This window comes from Phacochoerus africanus, chromosome 7, assembly GCF_016906955.1.
Source record: "Phacochoerus africanus isolate WHEZ1 chromosome 7, ROS_Pafr_v1, whole genome shotgun sequence".
Taxonomy (NCBI): domain Eukaryota; kingdom Metazoa; phylum Chordata; class Mammalia; order Artiodactyla; family Suidae; genus Phacochoerus; species Phacochoerus africanus.
In genome coordinates, this window is record NC_062550.1 from 32,224,804 (window position 1) to 32,244,792 (window position 19,989).

A 19,989-nucleotide genomic window follows, 5' to 3' on the forward strand; every position below is an offset into this window, starting at 1 on the left:
GGCTCCAACAGATGGAGAAAGGAAAGAAGGGCAGGCCCTGTGTCTCTTAGAAAAACTTAATGAAGGCTCTCTATAACACTTTCATATACACCTCATTGGCCAGAACCATAGTTTCACTAGACTATAAGGAAATCTGGAAATTATGGTCTTTTAGGTGGCCAGCTCATTGACAACTAGTTAAAAATCAAAAATTTTGTTATTTAGAGAGAGAAGGGGAAGTATTTTTAGGTAACTAGCAATGCCTTTCAAAGTAGCTCACATTTATTGCAGGCTTACTGTGTATAGGGGTAGTTATTGTGCTAATAAGCACATTACTTCATTATTTTGTGCAATCCTCACAGCATCTCTGAGGCTGTTGCTATCATTATCTGCATTTCACAAATAAGGAAACTAAGGCTCAGAGAGACTTGCCCAGGTTGCACAGTAAGCAGTGCAGTGGGTTCTCAAGTCCAGATCCGGCTCCAGAGCCTATGCAGGTCTTTCATTTCATCTCTGTTGCCATAGTTTTGGGGAACCATTCTCTAACAAAGCTCTCTGAATGGTAACACCTCCCTAATACCACAAAGCACCTAAGCCATTTGTCACCTGCTACTTTGTGTTTTCTTTTTTAAACTGCCTGGCTGAGAAGGTGCCCACCCTGGGGCCGGGAATGGCAGGTGGTTGTATCCAAGTCAGCTGGGCAACCTTCTCAAGTCATAAATGCCTGCCTGCCTGCCTCTCCCCAGACTCGTCCAAGATTCTGATTTACCAGATCCAGAGCAGGGCCCTGGCTTGTGGATTTTTTTTTAAAAAAAGAAAACTCCTCTGATAATTCTGATTACACCAGTGGGTGGTGGTGGTGGTGGTTATTATTATTATTATTATTATTATTAGCCATGTCCTGCTGTGGCTTGAGATGAGATCCCAGACCAGAGATCAAACCCAGGCGGCAGAGATGGAAGCACTGAGTCCTAATCACTAGACCACCAGAGAACTCACCTCCTTTGTATTTTTTAGAGTCAATGGCATTAATGTTGCCTTAACAAAAAATAGATGAAAAATTGAACATGTGCCTCAGTGGCAACCTGTACTTTAAGAAGTTAATTAAAAAATGTTGATTTAGGAGTTCTTTGATAGCCTCCTGGGTTTAGGCTTCTGCGATTTCACCACTGTGGCTCTGGTCACTGCTGTGGTGCAGGTTTGATCGATGGCCCAGGAACTTCCACATCCTATGGGTGTGGCAAAAAAGAAAGAAGGAAAAAAAAAAGAAATATTAATTTAAATGATCTAACAAAAAAGAAAAATTAAGTTAAAAATATAAAAACAAACTAAAAAGAAAACAACAAAAAAGAAAAATACACACAAAAAAACAAATTAAAAACTTTTTAAAATGATCTAACAACTGAGACTCATTGGGCCAAAAGTAAAACAGTTAAGCAAGATCCTCAGACTCCCTTTCTAAATCTGATCTCCTGATTAACTTCCTTTTGAGTTTAACCCGTGAAGGAGAATAAAAAAGTAGAGTTATGAAAGCAAGGAAAGTGCTGTACTTTAAGGAAACAAAACTGACTAGACTGGGAGTTCCCTTTGTAGCTCATCGGTAACAAATTCGACTAGTATCCCTGAGGATGCGGGTTCAATCCCTGGCCTCGCTCAGTGGGTCAAGGATCCCGTGTTGCCATGAGCCATGGTGTACATCACAGCCTCGACTCAGATCTGGTGTTGCTGTGGCTATGGTGTAAGCCAGCAGCTGTAGCTCCAATTCGACCCCTAGCCTGGGAACTTCCTTGTGCCTTGATGCGACCCTAAAAAAAAAAAAAAAAAAAAAAATTTGGCTAGACTGGCAGCACATTTGTATTGGAACCTTAGCTCTCTTACATGATCTGGCTGAGATGTCTCTCACATACATATGAGTGTATATATATGAGAAAAATTGATTATAAGGAATTTATTCATGCAGTTGGCAGGCTGAGAAGTCCCAAAAATCTGCAAGCAGCAAGGTGAAGACCTAGGATGTAGTTCCAGTCCAAGTCTGAAGGCCTCAGAACCAGGAAAGCTAATGGTTAAATTCCAGCTGGAGTTCAAGTCCAAAGCAGGAGAAGACCAGAACTTACCTTGAAGACAGACGCAGAGAACAAGCTCGCTCTTATTTAGCCCTTTTGTTCTGTTCAGGCCCTCCATGGAATGGATGAGGCTCACCCGCACTGTTACAAAGACTAGTGTATTTATTCCACAAACAGGGTTTTGAATGCCTCCTCCTGTGCCAGACCCTTGTAGATGTACTGGGGATTTTGCCATGAATAAAAACAGACCATGTTACTTCCTCTCAAGGCATTTCTATTCTAGGAAGGAGAAACAGACAGTAACCAAATAAAGGAAGAGTATGGCAGGTGCAAGTGCTAAGAGGAAAAATAAAGTGAATAGAGATAAAGCATTCAGAACAGTGTCTGGCACTGCCTAATACATGTCAGTAGTATCATCCTCTTTGTCATTAGTGGAGTGGGGAACAGTGGTGTGAAATGTTAAGCCTGTGCCCTTCATACCAAAATCTCAAAAGGTTATGCTGTGTTTTAGGAGAAAAACAATTTTTTTGTCCGATGTTAATATTTCTCTGCCTAGGTATTGCAGCATTATCCTCGGCATTTTAAAAAACAAGGTGCTTACCTCACCATCCTCAGTAAACAAATTCTAATAGAGATTAACACAGATGTCATGATAAATCCACATGAAGTTGATTGTTAATTATGTATAATTGATGAGCATACTCTCCGAACATCATAGACACATGTGACTATCCAGAGTTAAGGGTAATCCATCCTCAAGTTCCATTCAATTAAGAGGAGAGAGCTGAGAAAATGAAGATTTATCCAACCCTTACTGTGAGGCACATAGAGGATCCCATTCATTTCTCTCAGCAGCCCTATGAAGCAGGTATTCCTAATTCCAAGGTTCCTAATGAGAGCCGGGGCTCTGAATAATTAGCTCAGAATCACATGGACACAAATGAGTGCTCCCCCATCCCAGCCCCGTTCCGTACCCAGGGCCCATCAGTTCCCCGCTGGACAGCTGCCTCAGGGGTGGATGTGCAGAGCAGGTGGGCACAGCTTGATCTCATAGATACAACTCAGTGTTGAAACTCTTACCCTGCACCCTCTGATTGCCACGTATGAAAACTGGCTTGAGCTTCCCAGCCTGTTGAGGTGGGTGACCAAATGAGCAAACGCAAACAGCTTTGCACAGTCAGCTCTGATGTTAGGATATGTTCACTTGGGGTGCTTCATTCAAACAGCGCATTTCATGTAGCTTTAATGTTATGTGTGTCAACACCACCTGTTTAAGCTGTGCTTTCGGACCCAGTGATTAGCGCCAAGTATCCATTACAGGATATTCCATGCACCTTTGTTTTCTTCCTTCTGAGCCTGGGCTCTGATTTGCCTGACATATGTAAATAGAGAAGGGCAGCTGTCCCAGTGCAAACCCAAGGCTACTGAGCCTCTTGTACAGGAGTTATGTGGAAAACAGGGTTTTTGAATGCACACAGGTATCCATCCTGGCCTTTACATATCTTTGAACCACTTATGTCTTTCAAATGTTCAAATAAAAAGCTAATTATTTCTTAGAGGAGATGGGAGGGAAGACACTGTTTGTTATTTCAAGGCCTTCCGTGAAAACTCCATCTCAGAGGACTTGCTGAGGAAAGCTTTCTTGGCTGGCTTTGTGAGCCTCCCACGAACCAGGAGCGAATGCATTCTTCTCTAATGAAGACACATGCCCAAGGCAAGGTGGAAAAGTCTTTCTGGAAGAGCCCAAGATACTTGCCACCTCGGATCAGAAGAATTTTCTCTGTACCTCAAAGAGGTTTTTAATTTTGTATTTTTTATCTTTGGTTAAGTATTTATTTTAGCTCCAGGGCATTTTGGGTATTTGAAATCTATATTTCTGGAGTGAAAATGAAAATTCATTCCTTTGAGAGGGACTCCAGAGAGGCCTGGGTCTCAGAACAGAGCACTGAACAAAGAGAAATAAGATGTAAAAGATATGTCAAAGGCTCCCAAATTGAAAACTTCCCTGGAATACTGCATTCTCCGTGATGCCCCCTGGAAAACTTAAAAAAAAAAAAGTCTATGTAGAGATCTTGGGCTGACCAAGTGTTTTCCATGCATCCCTCCCCTGGCTTTACTAGACACTTAGATGGAAAGAAAGAAAGGTGTTAGGATCCTATGACTGCCTGCCAACTTCTGAATTCTAATCTTGGCCTTGACCCAGACTGAGGTTAGAGACCAGGTTCACCAGTTTAACCTGGATTCATTTTCCTGCCAAAATGATTGGGATTAATAAAATGTCCATTAGAAGGCTCTCTAGGGACAACTGTTTGACAGGAACTTTCTATGCGGATGTATTTTTAGGACACCCTGCTTGTTAATGAGGTGAAAGGCTCCTAACTCCTTGCTTGGAATTTTTATTTTCTCTCTTGAGATTGGAGAAATAGATAAGATTGGAGAACTACCAATAAAACTATCTTTTAAAAGAAGTGAGCTGTATAAACTGAGAAACAAAATTATTTGCCTCAGAAATGAAAAAGAAAGTCTTAGAAACTCTAGTTTGGTAAAAGCGAAAACATTTCTAAAGAATGTCTCGTGGAGTTCCCGTCGTGGCGCAGTGGTTAACGAATCCGACTAGAAACCATGAGGTTGCGGGTTCAGTCCCTGCCCTTGCTCAGTGGGTTAAGGATCCGGCATTGCCGTGAGCTGTGGTGTAGGTCGCAGACGCGGCTCGGATCCTGCGTTGCTGTAGCTCTGGCGTAGGCTGACGGCCACAGCTCCGATTCGACCCCTAGCCTGGGAACCTCCATATGCCGCGGGAGCGGCCCAAGAAATAGCAACAACAACAACAAAAAAGACAAAAAAAAAAAAAACCAAACAAAAAAAAACAGAAATTAAAAAAAAAAAGAATGTCTCGTGTCAAGAATCCTTCTCAAAGAGTATTTTATTCAAACTATTACATTCTGAAGTATGATTTTTAAATGACTAGAATGCTCTAATAGCGGATACCTTCATCAGAATGTTTTGTTTTTATTGGGTAATGAAAATACTTAGGTTCGTTTGCCATTATTCATCAAAAAGGAGTATGTAAGACATAGATAACGGAAAAAAATCATGGACATTTTCTTTAGATTTAGTGTCTCAAGATGGACCAGAAATGTTGGCCAGTTGCAGTGTAAAAGTCATGCGAGGGAAACGAAGATCTGTTTGTATCAGGTGATGCATTTCAGCATATCTTAACTCACACGACTCTCTGATAGAATTTTAGCACCGAATGGGCCTTTAGAAATGATCGCGTGAACCTCCTCATTGAGGGAGAACCTCATGGAGACTCAGATTGAGTGATTAATTAAAGTCCAGGTTGGAACTGAAACCCAGGTTTTGTTTTCATTGACATTAGCCGATAGGTTCCTACTGTGTACATGCTACTGTGCTGGGAGCTTTAGGGGAGAGAGTACCAGTTCTGGAAGCTTTCAGTCTGGCAGATTAAACAAGGACAAAATAGGAACAGCTAACCTTTGTCAGGTTCTGTTCCAAGCATTCTACAGAATTAGCTCTTTAAATGCTCCCCCACAGCCCCACACACAGCCTCAGGGTAGGAGAGGCACAGAAAGGTTAAGAACTTTGTCCAAAGACACACAGCTAGGAAGTCTCAGACCAACAGAGTTTAAAGGCTCACACACAGGACTCTCTAGGGACTTTTTTTTTTTTTTTCGCTTTTTTAGGGCCACGCATGTGGTATATGGAAGTTCCCAGGCTAGGGGTCAGATTGGAGCTACAGCTGCCAGCCTACACCCCATAGCCACAGCAACACAGGAGCTGAGCTGCATCTGTGACCTGCACCACAGCTCACGGCAACGCCGGATTCTTAACCCACTGAGCAAGGCCAGGGATCGAACCTGTGTCCTCATGGATGCTAGTCAGGTTTGTTATTGGTGATCCATGATGAGAACTCCATCTCTGGTGATTTTAACTTGAGACAGACCATTTGTACCAACGGAAAGTTTCAGGCAAAGGGCTCTGGAGATCCAAAGAGAGAGATCCACATTGAAGATTAAGAAAACTTCAGAGGGGAGTTTCTGTCATGGCTCAGTGGTTAACAAACCTGACTAGTATCCATGAGGACCCAGGTTCGATCCCTGGCCTGACTCAGTGGGTTAAGGATCCGGCATTGCCGTGAGCTGTGATGTGGTTTGCAGACACAGCTCGGATCTGGCATTGCTGTGGCTCTGGTGTAGGGCAGCAGCTACAGCTCCGATTCGACCCCTAGCCTGGGAACCTCCATGTGCCTCAGGTGCAGCCCTAAAGAGATAAAAAGACAAAAAAAAGAAAAAGAAAAATTCAGAGGGAAGGGTCTGAAAATGGACAGGATGCTAATCATAGGAGAGATGGAGAGGCAGTGGGGAAAGTTTTTGAGGAAAAGGGAGCAGTGTGAGCCAAGGCATATGACTTAAACAAACGCAAGGCATGTTCTTAGGATTTCCCTCTGGGGCCATATCTAGAAGGAAAGGAAAAAAAAATCAGAAGTGGAAAGATTTCAGGAAGGTACTAAATGAGATAATAAAGAACATAGGCAGCAAAAAATGGTGAGACACCTAGTCAAAAGTTTGAAAACTCAAAAAGCCTTCTTGCATAGATTAACAAAGGCCTCTCACCCTTTTTTCCTCTTTTTTTTTTTTTTTTTTAATAAATGGAGTGAGCAGTATTGGATTTGAGAAACAGGCTTATATGTCAAATTCCAAACCATTTCTCATTAAAAACAAAAGACATCCACATCATTCTTTCCATTTTAGTTGATGCTATAATTCCGAGGGTTTCCGGGCTCTTATGATGTTAAAATTCTGTGTGTCTTGTGTCCTCCGCTTAAATATTTCGTATACTAAGCCTCATAACTTAAATGTCTAATACATGCATGTAATGTTGAAGACAGATGAAACATTTCCTTGAAATGAATTAAATATTTAAAACCGCAGGAGACTTTGCAAGTCTAGTAATTTGTTGGTCTTTCAGTATACATGTACTTTCCCCCTCAACATCGCCACCTACTTGAAACTTTCCCTTTGCCACTTCTGCTGCCACTGTGTTCCCTATGGCCCTGCTTAATATGTAGTCCAAGTGCCCGTTCATGAGGTTTTTGTGGTGGTTTTTTTTTTTAGTAGCTTAAACCTGTATTTCAGGGCCTCTGAAGTCTTCATGTGAAAACCCTTTGTGCAACAGGAACTTTCTGAATGACCTTCTCTTTCACTGACTTTCTCTGTTGACTTGTTGGGCAAGGATTAAGTCCCTTTGCAGCTCAGTTTCTTTGATCCATTAAACAAAGACCATCCCTCTGCTCTCAGACTTCAGGTGTATGAAAATAAACAAGGATGCATTGATGTGAAGCATTAGCTGAATCTATTGTGGGCTTTAAAGATAGGATAGAAGGTGGGGTGTTTTATTACTCATTGTAGCATCCATTAAACACTGCAAGTGCTTGGCATGTATTCATTCATTTTTAGCTCCACAACAGCCTTAGAGTGCTGTTCTTATTCCCAGTTATAGGTGAGAAAACTATGGAAGGTGATAAAAGGCAAAACAAAGATTTGAACCAGGCAATCTGATTTCCTGAGCTTAACCATTAGAGCTGTGGAGACATGAAGCAGGTCATCTTTTAAGAGAGTGCCTCCCTTCCTTAGAGGGTGGCTGCCCAGCACGTGTGTGGAGAGGGTTTTTGATTTGCAGGTTTTTAGAATTTATGGGATGCAAATTTTTGGCATTTGTCCCACATCTCAGAATCTGCTCCCTGCCTCTAAGTCAGCTAAATGCAAAGTACTAAAAGGATAGTTGCCTCAGGTCTAAAATTGTTAGAGCATCATCTCTGTTGCATCCAAGTGATATACACTGAAGGGCTTGGAAGGGCCTTTCAACAAATTTATAGGTCCAGGAATAACTGTCATCAATGAACTAGACCCGTGAAATATTCCTATGCATAGTGTTGGGTGACGAGCTAGATAGAGGTCTCCATGGCTCTGTGTCAGCACATAGCCACTCCAGGGGCCTCTGGGAGAAGCTGACACCTGATTTTAGTGGCAAAGGAAGGATGGGCAGGACCCTCCAAAAAGCGATTAGCATGTGAGGAAAAGCACAGATGCATGACAGCACATTGCCTGTGCAGGGAACTCCATGCACTTGAATATTGCCAGAGAATTAGCAAATCATTAATGTCAAAATAAAGGGACTGTTAAGCTGGACTTTCTTCGGATCCTCTGCTCTTACTTCTCTCTTTACGCCACTGCAAATGAAGTGCTTGAGAGGCAAAGGAAAATATTGTCTTCAAAATTGCAAAGTTAGAATTTTCTGGATAAAATGACATTTATTTCAGGGTGCCTTTATGGTGCAGTGGCTTAAGGATCTGGTATTGTCACTTCTATGGCACAGGTTCAATCCCTAGGAGCTTTCACATGACACAAGTGAGGCCAAAAATAAGCAAGCAAAAATGACATTTATATCATGTTAAAATCTCTGATGATTGTAAAATGGGCAGCTATGACAACAAATTGGGCCTTGGGGAGTATTTTTAATATTATAGATTACTTATTTATTATTTCCATTGACAACAGGTATAATCAAAGTCCATTTTTTTGCATATGCATTTCCAGTTGTTCCACCACTGCCTGTTGAAGAGACTATCCTTTTTGCACCCAATTGCCTTTGTGCCTTCATCAAAAATCAGTTTCCCAGAGATATGCAGTCCTGTGTAGCTTTATAATAAGTGTCGAAATCAGGTAGTGTTAGTCTTCCAGTGTTGCTCTTTTTTTTCCCAAAGTTGTTTAGACTGTTCTAAGTCCCATGCATTTTGGCATCAGCTTGTCAAATTCTACCAAAACACCGGTTTCTGGTGTATTGATTGGCAATGAGTTGAGTTTGTAGATCAACTTGGAGACACTACACCAAACTGTTAATTGATCTCATGAAAAATTATTTTTAGGAGTTCCTGTCGTGGCTCAGCGGTTAACGAATCTGAATGGCATCCATGAGGATGCAGGTTCAATCCCTGGCCTTGCTCAGTGGGTTAAGGATCTGGCATTGCCATAAGCTGTGGTGTAGGTCACAGACACAGCTTGGATCCCGCATTGCTGTAGCTGCGGTGTTGGCCAGCAGCTGCAGCTTCCATTCGACCCCTAATCTGGGAACCTCCCTGTGCCGAGGGTACAACCCTAAAAAGACAAAAAATTGTTTTTATAAACTAGTATAAATCAGTAAGGAATAAAATATCATTGGATTTCTAGTAGTAGAATATAATAGAATCACCTAGTTCAAGACATGTTTGTGGTACACAGTATGGGGCATAAGAAATTTTTGCTGAATGTGCCTGTTCTTTGAGGGTTCATTTGAGATAATCCAAATTGATAACCCCTGCCTGGGACTCAAAGACTCATATTAGAAGCTGTCTCATGTGACTGCTGGAAATAGAGCTCACCCAGATTAAGATTAATAAATACAGGTTGCCTCTTGTACAAATAGAAACATTTTCTTTTTAAGAAGGCAGAAAACAATTTAGCCCCTTTAGGGCATAAAAATTTTAGAGGATAAAAATGAGTCATTTTTCATTAAACATTTTTTATTAAAGTAGCAATATCTTGCAACACCCATGATAATTTATATTGCCATGTAAAAAAATTGTTAAATTTGGCACTTTGAAAAAGATGACTAATACCCTGCTTTAACTTAAATATAAAGGGCAGAGATAAAAGCCTTTAGCAAATCTGCGGGTCAGCCCTGCAGCTACCAAATAGTTCCCAGGTTTTCCTCCTTAATGAGCATTTGATGATTGATCACTAATCAGTTCAAGGCCTAATTAAAGTCACCAGAGTGATAGATATCCCAGGAAAAGATTCATCAATATAATAGTGCATTAGACTCTCCAGGCATTGTTCATTTCTAGATATTTTCTGTGCAGCAAAGCAGATGAATTACGGCCCCAGAACCCATGGAGAATACTGGAAAGAATGTTAGATCCTCGGTATGGTGTACAGTTTGCTGCCTCAAGTCAACAGAAGCAGGAGATCATTAGTATAATTTGTTGTTACGCTAGTTTTTCCTTTTGGTTAAAATTTATCTGCCATCTATCCTGACACTGGAAAAAAAAAAAAAAGGCTCTTCAGCAACTAAGTATATTTTATGTATATATGTACTTCCCTAAATAATCAAGTCTTGTGGCATGTAGTTGTTGCAAGATGAACAGAAGAAATTATGGACTCCTAGAATTTTAGAGCTGGAAAAGTCCTGAGGGATGACATGGTCCAGCTACCTCCTTTATAGGTAAGAATGCTGTGGGCCAGAAGAGTTAAACAGAGCCTTGCTACAAGGTCACAGTCAGGGCATGGCAGACTGAGGGTTCACACCCTTGGCTGTTCAGGACATGAAAGCTCCTCCTATTCCTGCTGGCTCTTGAAGACTCTCCTTGACAATGGAGAGGAAAACAGTAAATCTCCAACAGAAAACCACAACATGAATGACAGTCTGAAATGCTACTTTCATATGGACTGCTAAATGCCATGCCAAGTTTTTTTTTTTTCTAACCATCAAATATTCTCCTTTCTAGGAGATAGATTTAAATTCTCATGGAAAGAAGCCTTCTAGTTAACATGATCAGTTGTTTGTTTGTTTGTTTTTTCACTATGACCAAACCTCTAGTTTGTACTTTTTCTTTCATTCCACACTTTTCAGAATGTTTGAAGTGCATAGTTCAATTTGCTTGCCCTCCCCCTAATTTTGGTCCTATAGGGAGACCTCGTGTTGGCATCTCTAATAGATGAAGGTCACACTGAGTGTCAGAAAGACTGAGGTTACAAAACTGCTCCGCAGCCAAGCTAGGACCAAAATTCATATTTATTGGATTTCATAGACTTCAGCTCTTTCCATTAAAATGTTGCTCTTTATAATTACTCCTGAACCAAAATTTTTTAACACTACACTGAACAGGACATAATTATTTTTTGTGTGAATTTCATTAGGGTTACTTTCTCCCTTTGCATATGGGTTTTCTGATTTTCCCTTTGTTTTGTGTGTTGCCCTGTCATTCGGTTGGTTGACAGTCCCTAGCCAGCAGAGCCCAGAGACCCAGACAGTGCCTTTGGTTCAAAGCATTTGTTTGGATTATAAATATAATTTGGTGATAAATTCAGACTGCTATACTGATTTCATTTCAGTGGAGCCACAACATACCTCAAGAGTTCTTTGATAAACTGGCTTTAAAGACAGGATCTCATGCTATTTAATTGTTCATATGGAGCTATTTGGTATTTTCCAAAGAGCTTTGCTAAAATTTTTACCACACACATAAATGGAAATATTGCTTTTATTTCCTTCCCTGGACCTCTGTTGGAAATGATGGTCTTTCCAATCATGCAGAAACCATTACCTATTGTTAAAATGAAATATTTTGTGGTAACTTTCTTTTCGAATATCAATAGCTGACATTCACCATGAACTTGTTATACGTCAGGCTCTTTTTTCTGTGCTCTTTACATGTCTTGACACATCGAATCCTTCCAGCTTCCCAATGCATGCAGTGAGTAATAATGTCATGCTGATTTAAAAGTGAAAAAATGGAGGCACAGAAAAGTTAAGTTCCTTGTCCAAGATCACACAGTAAGAGCTGAGGCAGGATTGGAGCCCAAGCAGTCTGATCTGTGAGTCTAAGCTCTTAGTGGCCAGTATGCTATCTCCCAAAGTGAGTTCTCCTATGTTACTTTGCAAAGATAATTTCGTGAATTCTGCTTTCGTTGACCCACGGAGAGCCATACAAGCCTGGGGAAGAGAGGTGGGAAAGTTTGTCATTATACAATCCTCCTGACCACTCATTACCTCAGGGTTCAGCAACTTGGTCACCCCCGATGCTACAAATGAGAATAAGAAATACTGCTAAGTGTCACTCACAGGCCTTAAGTGGAAGATGAGGCTTTGGGGATAGGAACGGAGATCCACTGAGGGAATTAACTGAGTAGCATTCATATGAAGGGTGGTCTTCTTGTGTCTTTAAATTCTTTATAGAAACAGAATGTATTCCCCTCCCACATCACTTTTCTCTCCAAGTGACTTCCCAGACTTAAATAAAAGCAAATTAAAAAGAAGCCTAGGAATCCTCCACCTAGCTCCCCACTCAGCCTACCAAGGTCCAGGACCACCCACACCCCCATCCCCATTGGTTTTCAGCAAAAGCTGGCCTGCCCTCCTGTCTTCCTGCTGGATAGGGGTTGTGTTTTCATCTCTAGCCTCGGAGTCTAGCACAGCGCCTGGCTTGTGAACACTCAGTAGCTGTTTGGTGGATGAGTCAATACAGACCAATATACATTGCTCCCTGAAAGCTGGGCCATTATCCACTTAGTTGTCTGGTAATTGTTGGCATACATTGAAAAGGGTGCTAAGGATGAGATGGTCATTGTGGTAGGCTAGAGCCGTTCAGAGTGTGACTTCAGGTGGTGTGTTGTATGAACTTGTAGGTGTCTTTGCCATCAGCTCCTGGGTTCTCATCACCGATATATTAGTTTTTAAGAGGTTTTAGCCATCTGGGTTGCAGCATGAAACAGCAAAGAGAGTCCCCCGTCAGGTCTGTCTTTGTTGCACTCAGCTTCCCAGCTGCTTTGTCTTTGGGAGGCAGTGACCTGCACCTCTTTGCTGTATGTGCAGCCAGCTAGTCTAGCCCCAAAGCCTGCACTCTTGCTTCTCCCATCACACCTTAGGAACCTTCGAGAGTGAGAACTGCTACCCTGTTGCAGGTTTCCATTCACTCTTTCACTTAATCCCAATTTTACCTCGGTGGATGGGGGGCTCAAGAAAGTGAAGAAATTTGCCCAGCTGATAAGCAGTAGCACCAGAACTCAAACCCAGATCTGCCTGGCTCTGTATACATCACCAGGGTTGGCTCAGTTTCCTTAACTAAAGAGCAAGAAAGCTCAAGTCTGCAGATGGTAAGACCCCAGCATGCAGTGTGGTGAGTGCTCTCCTGTGGGTAGTTCCTGCCCACCACCTCGATCTAGCTAAGCCCCAGAGATACATCTTGGCCCAGCAGAGGCCATAGCCTAGATAGAGGGACTGAGGCTATGCAGGGCCCTGGAGGAGCCAGGCAGCTACAGCACAGTTCCTGGGGCTCAGCCTAGGGTGGCCTGGGAGCCCTGCTTTCCCCATGAACGGAAGGCTTCCTGGGAAACGACAGGAATGGGCTTCCAGGCCGGTGGTCCTCCCAGATGATTTTGTTAATCTGGCATGTGCAGAAACTCTCGTGTTTACACTAACTCAGTACACATAGAACCCTGTCCTGTATTGATTGTAGAAAAGAGATGTCTATCTCATGTTGTTGATTTTTTTTTTTTTTTTTTTAGGGCCGTACCTGCAGTATATGGAAGTTCCCAGGCCAGGGGTCGAACTGGAGCTGCAGCCACCAGCCTACACCACAGCCACAGTAATTCCAGATCCGAACCACGTTTGCAACCTACACCATAGCTCACAGCAACACCAGATCCTGAACCCACTGAGCGAGGCCAGGGATCACACCCCCATCCTTATGGATCCTAGTCAGGATCATTACCCCTGAGCCACGACAGGAACTCCAGGTTGTTGATTTTTAAGGAAATCCAAAGAAGGTATTTTAGTGGTTGATGGATTTAGTAAAACAGCACCCTGTGTGCGAAATTGGGAAATATGCTTTTCACCAGCCACCCCCAGTTTTTTTTTTTTTGTTTTTTGTTTTTGTTTTTTGAGGGACTGTGGAGTCCACTCTTACTATATTTCACAGATGACTGAGAGCTGTGTTCATCCCATCAGTCCAGTCCCACGTATTTATTGGTAGTTCTAGATGCCAGGGATGGAGAGGAACAATGGCAGTCACTAATAGCAATATTAGTAAAGATTTGATAGATGAAGGAATGCGGGAGTTCCCGTCGTGGCACAGTGGGAACGAATCCGACTAGAAACCGTGAGGTTGCGGGTTCGGTCCCTGCCCTTGCTTAGTGGGTTAACGATCTGGCGTTGCCGTGAGCTGTGGTGTAGGTTGCAGACGCGGCTCGGATCCCACGTTGCTGTGGCTCCGGCATAGCCCAGAGACTACAGCTCCGATTCGACCCCTAGCCTGGGAACCTCCATATGCCGCAGGAGCGGCCCAAGAAATGGCAAAAAGACAAAAAAAAAAAAATAGATGAATGAATGCGGAGACAAGCCAAGTATAAAAGGATTCCTGACCTTCATTGGTTTCTCACCAGAGCCTCTTTTACTCTTCCTTGTATATAAGGCAATAGGAAGGACCTGGAGGTGCCTAAAGTATTTACTGTTGGTGCCTCGCCGAACATATAGGACAACCCAAGAGACTGAATGGTACACAGATAACCTGTCACACATGGCAGAGTCTGAAGCCCTATCCGTAAGTGGGGCTTGGAGGTCGGAAGAACAAATGCACTCTGGCAGAGAAGGCAGGGAACACTGAAAAGTAGGTGGGCTTTGTCCTGGCTTTGGAGGGTGAGTCAGAACAGTAACAGGAGGGGATGCTTTGGCGGAGAATTCCAAGCCGTGGGGTTGGATTGTCTGGGGAAAAGGCCAGGGAGGCTGGAAAGTACACATACTGAAGAAGGAGGTAAGCGATTGACTCAAGAGTTGTACGCAGAGGAGTTCCCGTCGTGGCGCAGCGGTTAACAAATCCGACTAGGAACCCGACTAGCAACGAGGTTGCAGGTTCCATCCCTGGCCTTGCTCAGTGGGTTAGGGATCCGGCATTACCATGAGCTTCGGTGTAGGTTGCAGATGCAGCTCAGATCCCAAGTTGCTGTGGCTGTGGTGTAGGCCAGTGGCTACAGCTCCAATTCGACCCCTAGCCTGGGACCCTCCATATGCCACGGGAGTGGCCCTAGGAAAGACAAAAAAAAAAAAGTTGTACGCAGAGAGCTGCCAGGGCCAGGGATGGGTTGGGAGTGTGAGGGCATTTGAACTCCACAACTGAGGGAGTTGTGTCAAGTTTAAGAAAAGGCCAGAGAGAGTGAGAACAGAGATCAGACCCTATAGCTGTCATCCTGGACTCTCTTTCCTTCTTTCCGTTCCCTCTTGCTCAGGCTCAATGAGGTCACTTCACCCTGCCTGTCTTCCCTGGCTTACGTAAGATACTGCTCTGTCCGTACTGTTCACACCTCTAGGCATTCACCAACCCCTACAGAATAAATTCTGTACCTCTTAGAAGGTTTCAAGGTTCTCACCTGGCCCATGCCAGCCTCTCCAGCCCTATGCTTCAACCAATTACCCCACCATCCACTTCCCTGGGCTTCCTTCCCTGCTGTCTTGGTCGCCTCATGCCCACCTCACCTGTGTGGTTCCCCTGCCCTGCTACACCTTTGCCAATTCTGTCCTTCCAGCCCAAATGCCCTCTCCCTTCATCAGCGTTCAAGAGCCTCTCCGAGGTCCATTTTTCATCCTCCAAAAATTTAAACTCTTAGAAGATGGAAACCAGAGTTTTTATTTTTATACTCATCAGGGCCTTACAGGTGGTAAGCTGCAAGCAAATATTGAATGAATAATTACCTTTCATTCTTTTCCTCCATTCCTAAATATGACCAAGAATAACTCTATCCTCCAGATAAAGAGGCCTTCCATTTCTATAATGCTTTAGACTTTCCAAATGTCATGGTAGAGCAGTCTAAGACACTGAATCTATTTTTTTTTTCCATTATAGCTTGTTTACAGTGTTCTGTCAATTTTCTCCTATACAGCATGGTGACCCAGTTACACATACATGTATACATTCTTTTTTCTCACATTATTATGCTCTATCATAAGTGACCAGACATAGTTTCCAGTGCTACACAGCAGGATCTCATTGCTAATCCATTCCAACGGCAATAGTCTGCATCTATTAACCCCAGGCACCCCATCCATCCCATTCCTTCCCCCTTGGCAGCCACAAGTCTGTTCTCTATGTCCATGATTTTCTTTTCTGTGGAAAGGTTCATTTGTGCCACATATTAGATTCCAGATGTAAGTGATATCATATGGTATTTGTCTTTCTCTTTCTGACTTAACTTCACTCAGTATGAGAGACTCTAGTTCCATCCATGTTGCTGCAAATGGCATTATGTCATTCTTTTTTATGGCTGAGTGGTATTCCATTGTGTATATATACCACATCTTCCTAATCCATTCATCTGTCGATGGACTTTTAGATTATTTCCATGTCTTGGCTATTGTGAATACTACTACTAAATACTACTGAATCTAGAGCCAGACTGCTGGGGTACCCACCATTGCTCTGCCAGTTACCAGCTGTGTGACCTTGAGCAAATTATTTCACCTCTCTGTGCTTCATCTGTAACATGGGGTAGTATAAAGGTACCTACCTCCATAAGCGTTTTTAGAAGGATTAAACAAGGTATTATTTGTAAAATGCTTCAAATATCTGGCGTATAGTAGGTATTATATAATGCTTGTTCAGCTAAATACATACCTGTTACATATATATATTAGTGGAATAGATTATATACATATAGACACACATATGTAGCAAAGTTTCAGTTTGACCCCCACACCGAGACCCTGCCCAACTGGGTATCCACAGCAACCTCCTAAGGTAAGCAAAAGTTTTAAACAATTCCCCACACCCAGTAACTGGTAGATTCAGTCCTGGAACCATGTCTTCTAACTTGTGAGTGAGAAAGTAGAATTTATACCCTTATCCACTGATCTTCTCTAGGACATCGATAGTTTTCGGATACATAGTGATTTCTGAACACTGAATATTGAAATTTACTATAGATAATTTCAGTTATTTTGATCTTAAGTACAAAAGTAGTGTCAGGTCTATTATATAGATTTGTCAGTAAGGAAAATAAATATTAAGCACTTTTGTCCACAAGTTTTTGGAGAGGATTTCACAGTCTCACAAAGAAATCCATGATGTGGTCACTTTCCACTTGGCTATGTTCTTCCAGCAGCTACAGAAAGATGGTGCCCGAAAGATAAATTGAGTGTATTCAATGGAGAATTATGCATGAGGTTTTAATAGAGAAGAATTCAAATAGAAAATATGCTATTGGAGTACATTTAAATGGATATATGCCTGTCATGTTATTTGGTATGCAAAGGCTTGTCTTTGCATTAAGCTGATGGAAAAGCTGTTGTTTTCTTTGCAGTATAGATTCAAAAGCTTTCACTAGTCTGAAAAAGAGAGAACTGTCTGTTATTTTAAATACGAAACACATTTAACTTCTGTCAACAGCTTACATTTTAAATAATGCAGTTTGTACTTGCATTCATTATCTGCAATTAGCGTTCTCAGAAAGCTTTTAGTGTTTTTCTCCCCAACTTTGAAAATGCGTTCACTGTAACGGTTAACATTTTAGAGAAGAAGTGGAAACCCTAAGTCAAATTGGAAAAAACGGAGCAAAGACATTTCCTTCTTGGAAATGACCATTGAACCTGGTGGCGAATCCTCAGCTACTGTGCTGACCCCTGTGATGATGAGATTTTTACACCCTCTTCTTGCTAGTGTTAGGTCAGACTCAAACATCTTCCTTTTAACCCAGGCTAGTTAATAAGAAACACCATGCTGCAGCCAGCACCCTTAGTTTGTAAGGCTTAGTTTGTGCAAATTACCAGCTTACACTAGGCCTCAGCATCTAAATAAAGCAAGAGTCGGGGGTTGAGGTCTTTTCTTCAGGACGTATTTAAAAGAAAGATTTCTCCATTACCCAGGTCTGTCTGGGGTACCTTTTCATCCAACTATGATGGGAGTCATGTGTTCTCATTTCTTCTTTCCTATCTATTAGCAAGGGGACAAGACAGCTGAGCAGCTCTGTGCATGTGTGTGTGTGTGTGTGTGTGTGTGTGTGTGTAATGTGTGTGAGAAAGAGATTGTTTCGTTTTGTTTTTCACCCTCTCATTTAAAGATATAACTGAGGAGTTCCCTTTATGGCTCAGCGTAAACAAACCTCACAACTATCCATAAGGACGCGGGTTTGATCCCTGGCCTCACTCAGTGGGTTGCTGAGAGCTGGGGTGTAGGTCGCAGACACAGCTCAGATCCCTCATTGCAGTGGCTGCAGCTCGGCTTTGGCCCCAGCCCAGGAACTTCCAGATGCCGCAGGTGTGGCCCTAAAAAGCAAAATAAATACATAAATAAAATAAAGTTGTAACTGGAACCAGGACCCAAGTGGATGTGGGTTTGCTTCAGGCGGGAAATATAAACAGAGCCAAGCCTAGAAATGCAAGGTGTGTGGTAGATTCACTGACCTCGCTGTTTGCCCAGCTGCAGGGTGACTCCCTTTTCATTCCCCAGCTGCCCAGCTGCTTCCTAATGCTCTTTTATTTTTCTCTTAAACAGGAGTAGCCAACCAAACGTCCCCCCTGGACAGGTTTGATAATTACTCAAAGGAGACAACTCTGCAATTACAAGCAGCTCAGAAAAAGCTGCTGCAACTTTGTGGTGTTGCCCTTCCTTTCTTCCTGTTCAGCAGTGTCTTTGACCTGAGTTGCTCACTTAACAGTTTTAAGGCAAGACGCCATCAGATTTTAAGCAAATAAGTAAAGGCTCTTCATTAATCCTGTGTTTTACTCTTCCAAATAGTCATCTTGAGAATGTGTTTTTACTTGAACCACAAGAAAGTGCTGATTTTCTACCTTTTTCATATGACCTACAAAAACAGCAGTTTGGTTCACTTCAAATAAATATATTTATCCCAGGGATGCTTCCAGTCTTCAAGCTATTTTAAAAGTCATCTTTTTGAAATAAGAAAAATCAAGTGCCTTGCTTTAAAACATTATGTGTTAATCTAAAACACAACTATACCTGAGTTATAAAATTGGCTCTGAGAGTTCCCATTGTGGCTCAGTGGTCACGAACCCGACTAGTATCCATGAGGACCTAGGTTCAATCCCTGGCCTTGCTTAGAGGGTTAAGCATCTGGCGTTGCTGTGGCTGTGGCTAGGCTGGCAGCTGCAGCTCTGATTTGATCCCTAGCCTGGGAACCTCCATAGGCCACAGGTCCAGCCCTACAAAGACAAACAAAATAGAATAAAACACAATAAAAACAGACTCTGAATTACAGATAAAATCGATTTTATGTAGATGAGAATTTGACATAATTTTTGAGAGAGTGCCACCACTGATCACTTGTGTGCTAAGTTCTGGTAGGTTCCTTGAAACATCAGTTGCATTGGGGTCATCACACCTTATGTGTGCTGTTTCTTTTAAGGATTACGGTTGTGTTCACATTAAACAGTTTCAGAATTGTCCCCGATGCCTGACTCTATATATATAAAAACAGATTGAAATTACATTAGAAAACTGTGATTCTCAGGTAAAATCTCTGAAAATCTGTAACTTACTCTTCTGTATCTAACAATATAGAGATTATATGGAAATGTGGTACACATTAATAGAACAATAAGTAATAAATATTTATTGTTTGAGGAAATGTTTATTAAGCATCTGTGTTACCTAAAGTGCTTTGATAAATAGCTATATAGATCAGGGGTTTTTGTTTTTCAAATTAGCAGAGTGTGAAATTGGCAGTCTATAGCAAAAAGCCAAAAAAAAAAAAATGCGGATTCTCTCACCCAACAGTTCTACTTCTGGACATGTGTTGTAGGAAATGGGGCACAAAATTTTGTGCACAAACATTTCTGTAACAATAATATAACCAAGATTTTTAAGGATGTAAGTTTTTTTAATTTTTTTAATTAAAAATTTTTAAGTATTATATGTTTATAATGTACATGGTTATTCTAAATCTATTAGTATGCAAATTATGTGTATAATTTCTAAGAGAAGAAGCAAGATACCATACACATCAAGGGTTTTGGGCTTTATCTATAAAAAGCAAGAAGTTGAAATATCCTAAAATGTTCAATAATAGACTGTGTTTATGGCACAGTCATATAAAGAAATATTACACAGCCCTTAAAATTATGTTTTAGAAGACTATTTTTTGATATGGAAAAATGTTGATATACT

At 41.9% G+C, this 19,989-nt stretch overlaps 1 protein-coding gene across 1 annotated transcript in view; it reads left to right on the plus strand.

The window, feature by feature from the left end:
* SRGAP1 (SLIT-ROBO Rho GTPase activating protein 1) overlaps positions 1–19,989 on the plus strand; it is a 305,344-nt gene that overhangs the window by 189,235 nt on the left and 96,120 nt on the right. The window lies entirely within an intron of this gene.